Source organism: Sciurus carolinensis, chromosome 6, assembly GCF_902686445.1.
Source record: "Sciurus carolinensis chromosome 6, mSciCar1.2, whole genome shotgun sequence".
Classification (NCBI taxonomy): Eukaryota; Metazoa; Chordata; class Mammalia; order Rodentia; family Sciuridae; genus Sciurus; species Sciurus carolinensis.
Window position 1 is genome coordinate 19,771,035 of NC_062218.1, and position 12,769 is coordinate 19,783,803.

The following is a 12,769-nucleotide window of genomic DNA, read 5'->3' on the forward strand; positions in this document are numbered from 1 at the left end:
AGAGAAAGAGATAGAGAGAAGGAGAAAGGGGGAAGGGAGAGGGAAAGGAGTTTAAAGGAGTTGACTGGTGAATTTGTTGGATAGCAAATTCAAATTAAGAATAGCAGGCAAGCAGGCAGGAAAATAAGGAAGGAGGGCATGTTGCAATTTGGAGTTTGATTTATATTTGTCAGTTTGTAGGACAGGTTGGAACCTCTGGCAGTATTTAATGCTGAAGACTTAAGGTAAAATTACTTTTCTGGTGAAACCCTTTTTGCCCTTAAGTTCTTTGATTAGAAGAGGGACACATGTATTACATGATCAAAAGCAATCTTCTTTAAGTTATCTAATTGTAGCTGTGCAGCACAGCTACCAAATACCTTTACAGCAATGACTAGGTTAGTGAATAATTAAATCAGTACTATGATGTAGCAGAGTTGACACATAAAACTACCACAGATAGAAAAAGCACTATGTAATTATGATATTACACATACACTATTGTATGAGCCATTGCAATGAAACTTCTGAGTAAAGTCAAAGTGATTTCTTTCTTTTTCTTTTTTATAATGCAGAACATCAAATGGTCACTTAGAAGCAGTTAAATATATTAATTATGGGCAAGAATATGAAGCATGAAGACTGTTCTATACTGGTAGTGTGCATGTAAAATGTTATAATGGATTTGGAAAACAATGTAATGTGGGACCAGGGTTGTGGTTCAATAGTAGAGCACTTGCCTAGCATGTGTGGGGCACTGGGTTTGATCCTCAGCACTCAAAAAAATAAATAAATAAAATAAAGATATTGTGTCCATCTATAACTAAAAATATAAAAATTAGAGCTGTCTTTATTTTATTAAAATGCTTATCAAAGCACATAGACTGCTAAAGCAAGTTTAAAGTGAAAAAACCAAACAAGATGCTGAACATAAAATTATATAAAAGCATGATTCCAGCTCTTATATATTATACAAATTATGATATACCTAGGAAATATCAGAGTCATATCAGAATTTTGAGTGATTATCTGAATGTAATGTGATGACAGGTGGTATTTATATTATTTTCTTAAATTTCAGACTTTCTTCTGAGTGTATTTTTGTGCATATCAATATTTACATATTTTAGACTATTGATCCATCCATCCTTATGTACAATTAAGTTAATATCAAATATAAGGAGTAATAAAGGAGGTAGGTCTTTTTGAGGTTGTTTTCGAGTAAATATTTAAGCCAAAAATAAAGTAAAATATTGGCTGAAGTATACTTAGAATGATTTCAAAAGAACTGAATTAGATAAAGACTACAAACAATTGTTTAGAGTCACAGTATTCACATCAATATTATTCTGAATGTGATCAGAGCTGATCACATGCATGCCATTTACAGCACCTATTCCTTACTAAGTACTGAACAGTCTGGTGAGCACAATGAGGTCATTTAAACAGAAGTAAATGATACTTGAGAAACCCGACTCTTTTACAAACAGCCTAATTACACAGTATGTCTATGTCTAATAGATTTAAATCATGCATGATTAATAATAAAGGTGAAAGATATCTTTATAGATAGTTTCCAGAGGTTTTAAATATACTAACTTTTGTTGAACACTAAAAGAGTTAAATGAGATTTTAATGGACTAACTGTAAAAGCAAGAGTCTTGTTTTAGTATACTTTTTATGATTACATTTTATGGAACTCATGATAAAGAGAACAGTCAGCATTTTAACTTTTTTGTTATAAAAATCATAAACTCATCTATATATACCAACAGATAAATCTTCACAAAATATTCAAATCCAAGTTGAGGCAAATATGTATTGTATTAAATTTGCTGATTCTTTTCAAGTATAACTACCTGCAGAGAAATCTGTCATAAAATAACAGAAATTCCTAAACAATGATGTAAGATGAATTGTTCAAAGTCATCTGAAGGCAAAGAACTGTGCAACAGTGTAATTTTGAGACTCCAGCTATGTTATTTGATTTCTGACATCAGAGTAACTTTAATTTGCAGTCAAACCTTTTATGTATGTTTAATACATTTTCATTGTATTTTATTCATTAAGGCATATAAGGTGTCAGTTATTATTTTGAGAAAACTGACAATTTACTCTTTATTCACTACAAGAGTCAGTTATGTAATACCAGGAAAAGATATGTTTTGACTTCTGAACTTATTTATTTAGGCTTCTAAATTTATTTAGAGTTCTAAATTTATTTCTGTGGTACTTTCGATTGAACCCAGGGAGTCATGCCTGCTAGACAAGCACTCTGTCACTAAAACTCTGACTTCTCTATATAGAATAATTTTATCCTTATTTTTTGTCAGTCTAACAATGTAGTCCAATGATGAATTTAAAATCAGTAGACCTTGTAAATGACATATTCTATTTTAGAAAGGAATTATGCATATTCCTTTAATAAACTACTTTTAAATATATGTGTATATGTATTAAGAATTCCATACATTCAACTATTCAGGTTCCATATTGTTTTTTTTTGTACTCCATCTTGAATTGACTGGTGCTTTACCACTGAGCTGCATTTGCAGCTGTTTTTATATTTCATTTTGAGACAGGGTCTCATTAAGTTGTTCAGCACCTCTCTACATATGTTGAAGCTAGTACTGAACTTTCAGTCATCCTGCCTCTGCCTCCCAAGGTGCTGGGATTACAGCAGTGCACCATCATGCCTGGACCCAGGCTCAATCTTCAATACTAAACAAAGTAAATAAGCAGATTTATCTAGATAAGAACAGCTGGTATTAGAAGAGGAAAAGAAACTAAAAGAGTTGATTCATCAAGCAGATCAAAATGTCCAAGTTATAATTATATTTTGCTCAATAACAAAAGTGAGCAGCACTGTATAGACATGTAGAATGTGGATCTTATTTTCTGAGGAAGATTGATTATGACATTTGATAAAATAAAACCTAGGTCCTTATGAAGAAACCAAACAAACAAGCAAACACAAAATTAGTTACAAACCTTCTAATTAGTTGGTGTTTTATAACAGAGTAGTGGGAGAGAAAACTTCCAAAAACAAAAAAAAAACTGTCAAAATAACAGTTACTAGTTTGAGAGGTATAAAAATATTCAATGATATGTTTATCAGGTACAATAATTCAAGTATATACTCTGGATGCTCTTGAATTGACAGATTTCCTTGATAAGCATTTCATAGAAAATACATATATTCTTACTTTAATTTCAATATCTTGATAGCTAATTTGTTTTTATAAAATTCTTAACACCAATATTTTTTATCCTGGTTATTTTAAAACACTATATGTTATGCTATTGTTAACATTACAGGGAAGAACCAAATGAGATTTGAATTTCCCAATTCATTGTCTCATATTTGTTCAATGACAGCAGTATATAAGGAAAATATTGAAACTCAAAGTTAAATAATTGCCTGGAGACAAGCTTTAGATGTTCATGATGATAAATCTCTGATAATCTTTTAGAATATTTTAATTAACACAGATTGAGTAAAACTAAATATCTGCACTCTGTGCTCATTCCTGAGTATCCATAAATGATTAAGACCTAAACTTCACCCAGCAGAAGGGCTAATGAGAAATATGACATGAGACTTTGTCAGGGTTGTGGTACCAATATGAATGATTCTTCAATGTGTATTTTACTCCCATCTCCGTTTTTCCTCTTGTATTCCAGAGAACCATTTAATTTTCCTACTGAAGACTAAAGCAGAAATAAAAAAATTGAAAATAATTCAACCTAGTTTAGAGATGTAAGCATTCTTATTCAGCAGTGTTTTACCCTCTGAAGTTTTCAGAAAGAGAAAGAGTATTCCAATTAGAACCAGAAATGAAAAGTTTATTTGTAGCACTGTGAAGTAGAAAAATTGAAAGAGATAAAGAGATCATTTGGACATAGAAGATCACTTGGAAACAGAGTAGGGGAGACTGTTGTGTGATTTCACAGAGTGTAATTTGAAATTCATTGTTCTTGTTGACTTATAAATATTTTCATAAGCAGATGTCACAGACCATAGGCAACCTACATGGATATTGGGAGAAGAAAGGGAGAATATAGATTCCTGACCAATTTAGATCCAGGCCTGTGAGAGAGTCTCTATTTGATCTGGGGTATGGATAGACGTACTACCATTGTTACTATGGTGCATGTCCTTCATTTGTTCCATGGTACAAAGATGGTATGTGTTTCTATTGAAACAAAGATAGTAGCTATTACCTCTGGAATATTAGGTATGGCTTGAGAGAAAAATAAATTCTTCCATGTTCTTATGAACAGTTTGATGAATGTTTATTTTAAATGGAACAATTTCACAGAAATACTGGGGAACAATATCTGCCAAATTATATAGTTATATCATGAGCATGATTAAGTATGTAACAAAAAAATGACACCATTATGTATAGTTATAGTGCATCAATAAATGTATGCAAATATCATTTAAAAAGAAAGAAAGAAAGAAAGAAAAAAAAAAGAAAGAAAGGAAGAAGAAAGGGAAAAAAACAGGAACTATTTCACCAAGGTCTGGGTATTGGTTAATCACATCAGACGGTATAATAGAAGCAAGAATGTCAAAGACTGCGGACAGTGTTGGAGGAAGAGAGACATTAATAAAGCCCAAAGGAGGAAATCAGGTAGTGGAGCTTGCATAGACCAATGACTTCTATGGAAGGGTTCACAGAAATAAAAATCCCTCTCCATTGTTAGGACTTCTCTGGTCATATTTGATGAGAAAACAGAGCCAGAGAAGACAGCTGGTACATCTACAGAGGTCAACCTTCTGGAATACTATGATAGAAAAGAGAGGAGTGGCACTTGGGGCCAGTGGAAAGCATCCACGCCAACTCACTGCTTTGTTTGGGCAGGGTTTCAAAGGAATGGTTTCTCAGATGTACTCACGATCTGTCAGGGTAAGGAAGGATTTAACATTGTGGAATATAAAAGGCTATGAGAGCATGGCAATGTATGTCATCCTCTTCTTTTAAAATTAGATTTAACTGAGACATTAAAAACACAGAAATTGTACATATTAATGTAGTACCATGTCATGCTTCAATACATGTATTCATGGTGTAATCAGACCAAACATATCTCCTCAAATATTTATCATTTTATATGGTGCAAACATACAACATCCTTTCTTCCAAATTTTTGAGAAATATAGGGCAGCATCAGTATCTACAGCCACTCTACTCTGTAATACCACACTGGAACTTCTTATTCTTATCTAACTGCAAACTAGTACCCTTTGATCAACAGTTCTTCACTCCCCACTCTCCAAAAGCACATTGTTAGGAGCTAGTAGAAGGTAGGACAGGGAGCAAATAGGAATATTTTAGGGGGTATGGCATAACACTTGAACACTGAGCCTGAGCCACGTGTGGGCACACTACCACTCCATGCATCTCTGCAGAGGTGTAGGCTCAATTGTTGCTCTGGATATCACTTAGAAAACACAAGTTGAAATATATGATTATTAAGAATTTCAAGACAGTCAGCAGGGCATTAAACCAAGTACAGAGCTCATTTTGAAGATGGGGGCCTCTGTAACCATGTAGATTCACAGATTGCAGGACAATTGCTCCTTGTTCATGAGCAGTACCTTCTGGAATTGAAAAGAAAAGCAGTGAGTTCCAAAGATTAATTTCTATGATCAAACGAATGCCTCCTATGTGGGGATGCGTGGCAAATGCTGACAAGGGGTTCAAAGAACTGGGGGCTTCACTGAAATAGAGGCATTTGAAGAGAAAAAAAAAAACTGAAATGATCATAGGTTATAGTCAAATAGTAGGATTTAGGTGCCATTTTTTTCAAAGAGTAGAAGGGTAGGTGAAGGCAAAGAACCAAACTGATTTGTGAATAGAGGAAGTCAAGTGAAACAGGGCAGAGATGACACTGGTGTTTAGGGAATACGTGCTGTGGAGGATCTTGAAGGGGGGATGGGGAGATGATTACTGTGATTGAGGAGATGTGCAGAAGCGATGGCTGACCTGATCTATTGGGGAACTGGTTAGGTACAGTGAGGGAGATAGTGATTCAGGAAGCAGAAATTTTTTTTTTTTTTTATCAATTCAGAGATAATAACCAGAATACTGAGATTGAGGACAAAGAGTTCATGTGCTCCTGAAGAAAGACTTGGGTGTTAAGATCTTAAATGGAGCTGCTAGGATATGAAAAGACCCCTCGTTTCTACATGATATGGAACAACTGGTAACTGACCTTATAAAACAAGGCAAGGGTGACAGTATCATGAACAGATTTCATAATTTAACTCTGGTCAGGCGGTAAAGTGAAGTTATCATGAAAATTTTTAGGATCAGTGTTGGTTAATAGTAAATGCTGTGCTGGGAAACATGCAGCAGCTTTTAGAACCTGGGCTATACAGTTTTCCCTTTCTTATGGGGTTTAACCACCATGAAAACTCATGAAAGCCAGGGTGGCCCCTTGAAGCCAAACCCTGGCTTTCATGCTGTTGGTGAGCCATTCTCTTTGTGTGAGAGAAGGACCTGAGCCAACATTTGAATCAACAGAATACAGGACAGTTGATGGAATTTCTCTTGTAGGATAAAATTACATAGCATTGTAACCCATGATGCTAAGGATAATGGTCCATCCTTGTTGGCCTTTAGGAAATAAAAGGCCACATTTGCGTGACTCTCATGGTATTGAACTGAGGACAGACACTACCCAGCTGCTCAAGCAAGAAACTAAGGCCCAGTGTCAAAGAGCTCACAAGGACCTGAATGCTGCTAAGAACCATGTGAGTGAAAACTGGAATCTTCCTAGTTGAGCTTCAGCAGAGGCAAAATCACTAGCCATCATTTTGACTAAAGCTTGCTGTGGCCCTACAGCAGAAAACCTGGCTAAGCCACACCCTGACTCCTGACCATGGAGTCTGTGAGAAAGTCAGGATGCATTGCCATAAACTGCTCAGTCCATGGTAATATGCTGAAGAACAATAGATGATAAACACAATCTCAGAATTCCAAGCTTCAGGGGTATATGTTTGACAAAAGTCCATTTTCCATATTAAACTTCTCACAGAGATGTAAAGGAATGCTTGGGAATTTGTTGACTTGACCATTAAATAGTGTCTGAGGATGAGGTTATTTTCCATATTTAGATAATCTAAGTACATTAGCTATTATAAATGTTTGGCCTATAGAGAGCACCAGATGGGGATCTACCCAGAGACTGCCCCATTAGTCAACTTAGAATGCCAAAAATAATCATGCTTTAGTCACAAATTAAAATGCCTTGCCTGTCTCACCAAGGAAATTTAAATCTAAAATAAATTTTCTCCACAGCTAAATATTAATTTAAAAAATAAGAATTTAGTGCCTGTGGTTTGAATCTTTATAGAAATAAGAATTTAAAAAAAAGAATTCTTGGTTTGATGAATTTTCTGTTTTGTATGACTACCTCTGCTTTGACATTAATAGGATAGTTTTTAAGTACCATTGTACATTTCTTAATTCGTATGTTATTTAGGAAACAGTTTATTTTTATAGATACAAAATCAGTCTAGACTTAAAGACTAACTTAAGATAAATACTGCTAGAAAAGATTTAAAAATCCTGAAGTTAATATTTAGTTTTAGTCACAGATAAGGATAACCACATTCAGCCATTTTTTGGATTTTTATGTTTATTACTGTGCTTTCAGATCAAAACCACTGACTGTACTCAGATTTTCTTCAGCTAATACAACTACAGAGATGTAATATTTCATTTGCTCTTTCTAATTTTAAAACATACCTCCCACAAGCATTATTTAATAGTGTTAAAACATAAGTTAAAATGGGATATATATAAATGAGTAATATTAATGAAACAGGCAGATAATAACAAAATTTCCTACAAATTATACATGATCTTCTGCCAGATGACATTAGGAGAGAAAATAAAAGAATAAAGTAAAAAAATATTAGAAGTGTCAAGCTTGTCAGGAAATATCAACTGCATACTCAGTGTTTCTGGCAAAGGGTTCAACTCTTGTTTAAGAACAAGGAAATGAAAACCCTGTCGAGAAGGATGGGCATTAGATCCTGGAATAAGCTGGTGATGATGACCATCTCCTCCACCAAGGGTCAAAATAACTCATCACAAGTAAAGCAGGCCATGTAGAGGACAACCCTTCATGCAAAAGTGAGATTTAGCAGAATATGAAATGGAGACATTAAATGCAACATTCTTCCTTTTGCTACTCTGTTTTGTATCAGTGCCTTTTTTCTAAAACGTTTCAGTATGAATGCGACAGACATCATTACCCTATGTACATGTGTGATTACACAAATGGTATGAATCTACATCATGCGCAACCATAGGAATGAAAAGATGCACCCCATTTGTATATAATGAATCAAAATGCAGTCTGTAAAAGTAAAAAAACAAAAAAAATTTAAATTGAGAGAGAACCATGAGCATGATTTATGGAGATTCTCCCTCTATGTAGACTATCCTAGAAGAAGGAGATAAATTTTCAATAAGTGATGTCAATTAAGAATGATGATCAGGAGAAAGGAAATAGATCTGTATCAATAGAATACATGGAGACATCTAACTGGAATAGGAGCATCTACAAGGAAACTGAGTGAACTGCATCCTGAAAGAGAGTTTGGTTGAGTTATAGCTTTAAGGGAAACATTAATTAGGAACTGGGCTTGGAAAAAAGGATGTGCACCTTGGAAAGGTGTTGAAGAACTGGAAAATGTCTTCTGTGGTGCTGGCTTAGAATAGGAAAGAAATGAGAGTTATCATTAAAAATGCAATAATTTAGCCAGGTGCAGTGACACATGCCTATAATCCCAGTGACTCAGAAGACTGAGGCAGGAAGATTCCAAATTCAAAGTCAGTCTCAGTAATTTAGGGAGGCCCTAAGCAACTTAATGAGACTCTGTCTCAAAATAAAAAAAATAAAAAGGGGTGTGGATGTGGGTCAGTGATAAAATGCTTCTGGGTTCAATCCTTGATCCTTGGTACCCAAATAAAACCAAACCAAACCAAAGGAAACAAAAAACAGTGATTTAATTTAGATCTTACCTGAAGTCATTCTCATGGAATGAAGGGGATATTTATTCCCTGTGAAGAGTGATTCTCTTATTTTGATTAACAGAAAAAGAAATAGAGGCATAGTAAATTTAACCAACTCTCACAAGGAAGAAGTCCTGGCAGGATTCAAACCAAGGGGTTGCCCATCAAGTTTGTTGGCCTATTTCTTTCTGGACTTCAGAATTCCTTTTAGAGAACTTTATAATAGCTAGATTTCTTCGATTCAGAAAACTTGCCTAATCAGTGAGACTGAAAAGGCAAATGGGAATATTTTAGCAAGCAGTCCAAGAAAGATCAATTTGTCAGATTTGACAAGAACCACAGAGGAAAGGATCTACTTTTCTTGGATGATTAAACCAGCTACTATTGAGTGAAAACATTTACTTAGTGTCATGCAAAATAGATCAATTAATGTACTAACATTTCAACTTCTTTTAGAATTAATTAGATATGGCCCAAGATGAAAATTTGCAAAAATGTTGGCAAACAGAACTCCTGCAGATTCATAATCATTTGGAGTCCTTGAATGGACTCATTCCACCCCAACCCAACACACAATTTAACTTAGTGCCTGAGGTTAACTTCTGTCATGTCAAACCACTGATATTTGGGTGGAAAGTTTTATTTATTTATTTATTTATTTACAATAGCACATTAATAAATTGTAGAAGTCAAGCATACCTCTGTGTATTTGCCTTATAAATAGGAAAGAAGTACATAGGACTAATGATTCCTTTGAGGAGAACCATTTGATAACATTTTAATCATATGCTATGTTCTTCTGACCTCTCAATACTTCTACTTGGAAGAACATGTATCTCCTTCCATTTTAAACTTATCTTACTCACATCTAAATTGATCTCCTTCTGCTATCTTTCCAATAGCTTCACCCTAGTGTAATTCCCTACATAAAGATAACAATACTACTGATCATAATATTTCTATTCATGTTTAGGTCTCCTAATTTATTTTATTCCCCTTAGAAATCTGTTATATAAGTCTCTTTTTGTCTTACTTTCCATATCTAATTATCATATTAGTCAAGAGGTAGTTTTAGTCAGGTCCTGCTAATTTATTCATGCACACACTCAATGCTGGTTCCATTTAGAATGTCGTAGGAGTACATGATACACTTTTACTAAATGTGACATTCATGTTAATGATCCCTGCTGCAGGACTTGGAAAAAAGACATGAAGAGCACTAAGAAGTTTTATGTGAGCCACATAACTTGTCCATTGGCAGAACACTTTCAAGTAATGTTAGTAACATAAACGGAAGTAAAAAAATAAAAGATGAAAAACATATATGAATTGGTAGAAATTTTATATAATATTTCAATGAATTCTGTTATGCTTTCCAGGTACTGTTCTGACAACATGAAAAATGCCAGAATCCTTTGTGTGCTGTGTAAACCTTTGCCAAGACTCTGAAAATATATCAGGATCAGCAACTTTATTTTGAGGAAGTAAATATGTTTTCCCTGTGAAATAGTTCTGATATTTTGCAATTATAAAAGTAGTACATCATATTTGTAACATGGAGGAAGGTACACACAACCATATTTTAACCATTTAGAATTTAAATAATAAAAAAATGTATTGAGCTGTGATAGGTGTTCATCTATATATTCAAGGATTTCAATAGTCCACATATTTATTCCTGAAAAATGTATTAAAAAGCCAAAATTGATTGTGAAAAATGAATTTGATAAGTTTTAAAGGTTTAAGAAAAAAAACTTTTAACATTATTTATACACTGGTTCAGGAATTTCTATGTGTTCACGTACCCTCTTAAGTGTCAATTATCTACTTTAGTTCTAATAACTTTAACCAGAACACATGCAACAATTTTTAATGTACTGTTAAGTCATATGGTTTTAATAAATACATAAAACCTAAGAAGAAACTTTTAAGCTCCTTATAAGTATACTTTATTATCCGTTGATCCTATAAAAATGTGGAACTGTGTAGTCTGATATAACTCATGCATAAAAGGAATTGTAAAGCATAAATTTGGCATTCTTGAATTTTAGGATTGTTCATCTTAAATTCATGGCAGGCAAGCTGTTAGTTATGTTCCAAGTAAACCCTGAAATACATTTTGTAGACCATGGAAAATAAAAAGAACTGAAGAATGAAAAGTGGAAGGTTTGCGTGGTATGTGGGTCGCACTCAAAAATAGATCATAAAAATCAAACTGCAGCAAATAAGGTATATTTTTAACAATGGCTTTTGAACATCAGGAATCTAAACTAGAATCAAATACCTTCTGCAAATACCAGTTTTTCTTTTCCTAAGGTTCACTTTCAATCAGTCTAGACAAGCTGTCCTATGAGGCTTTAAGTGTGTGCTATCAAAGAAGCCAGAGAACACACTGCAAAATCAAGACCAAGTCTCCTCACTCCTTCTATCCTACTCCATGACAGTCAGCTCTACTCTATTGCAAGACTTTGCTCTATCTTCTTTTACCACCAATAGGTTTTATTGTTTCACATTGTATATTTATACAGGAAAGCTTTCCCTCCACCCACTACCCCCAGTATTCATTCATTCTTGTTCTTCCTCTATTCCTTTCACTCACCTATAAGAAATTTTCTCTATCAAAACAGTGTGTTTCATTTGCCCATCTTTTTTGGTTTTGAGTCTGTTTTTTTGCCATAAGGTTAAAGAGACAGAAGAGAAAATGGTCATTCTAAGATGACAAGTCTGACAGGGATGTCACTATTTACATAAATATCAGAGTCTTGAGTCTTGGTGTTGAGTGAGGAACAAAAAAAAGGAGTCACTTTAAATATGCAACCAAAGGTATTCTATACATATAAAGTATAAATATATGTATATATATATATTAAATATACAAATATAATTGTAAATATATAAATGTAAATATACAGGTATAAATATAATATAATATAATATATATATATATATTTATACCTTTAAAAGACTGAGTGGTTCAAAAGCTCTACAGTCTACACTTAAGAGTCTCTTTAAAATATGAGTAAGAATAAATGATAATAGAAAAAAAATTACAAAAAAGATACCATGATATAAATAAACATTCCAAGTTTAAAAAAACTGGGTATTTTTTTTTAATAAAGGTTGTAAGAAAGTCCAACAAAAATTCAATAAAAAAGAAAATATAGCTAAATAAACTATATGTAATGTACTCAGTGAGATCAAATAATTAAAAATGTGAAAAACAGGTTAAACTCAATAATTAGAGCTCCAGAAATAATGAAGAGAAAAACAGAAACATTTGAAAAGCACTATATTAATTTTTTCTGAAAAGTTGAAAGATACCAATCTAAATATCCCAGAGGTGAAATAAATGTCAAGCAAAATAAATTAAAAACAAGGAAAATAAACTCTTATAATGATGGAACTTCAAAAACAAAAAGGATAAAGAGATAATAATCACTCCAAGAATAAAAAGAAATCCCTTCAAAGAGATTGTAATTAAATCTGTTGATGCAAAGCATCAATGAAAAGTAGAAAAACTGACATAATACCTTCCGTGGATTAAGAGAAAAGTATTAACTCATGATTCTATCACAAGAAAAACACTTTTCAATACCTATCTTGAAATAAAGATATTTTCTAGCAAACAAACTGAGTGTGAAATTGTCAAATCTGCCAAATGCAATTCTCAGAGATGTATTGAAGATGAAAGGAATAACATCCAGATGGAATGTGTGACATACAGGAATTATGAACAAAGAAATTTTCCATTA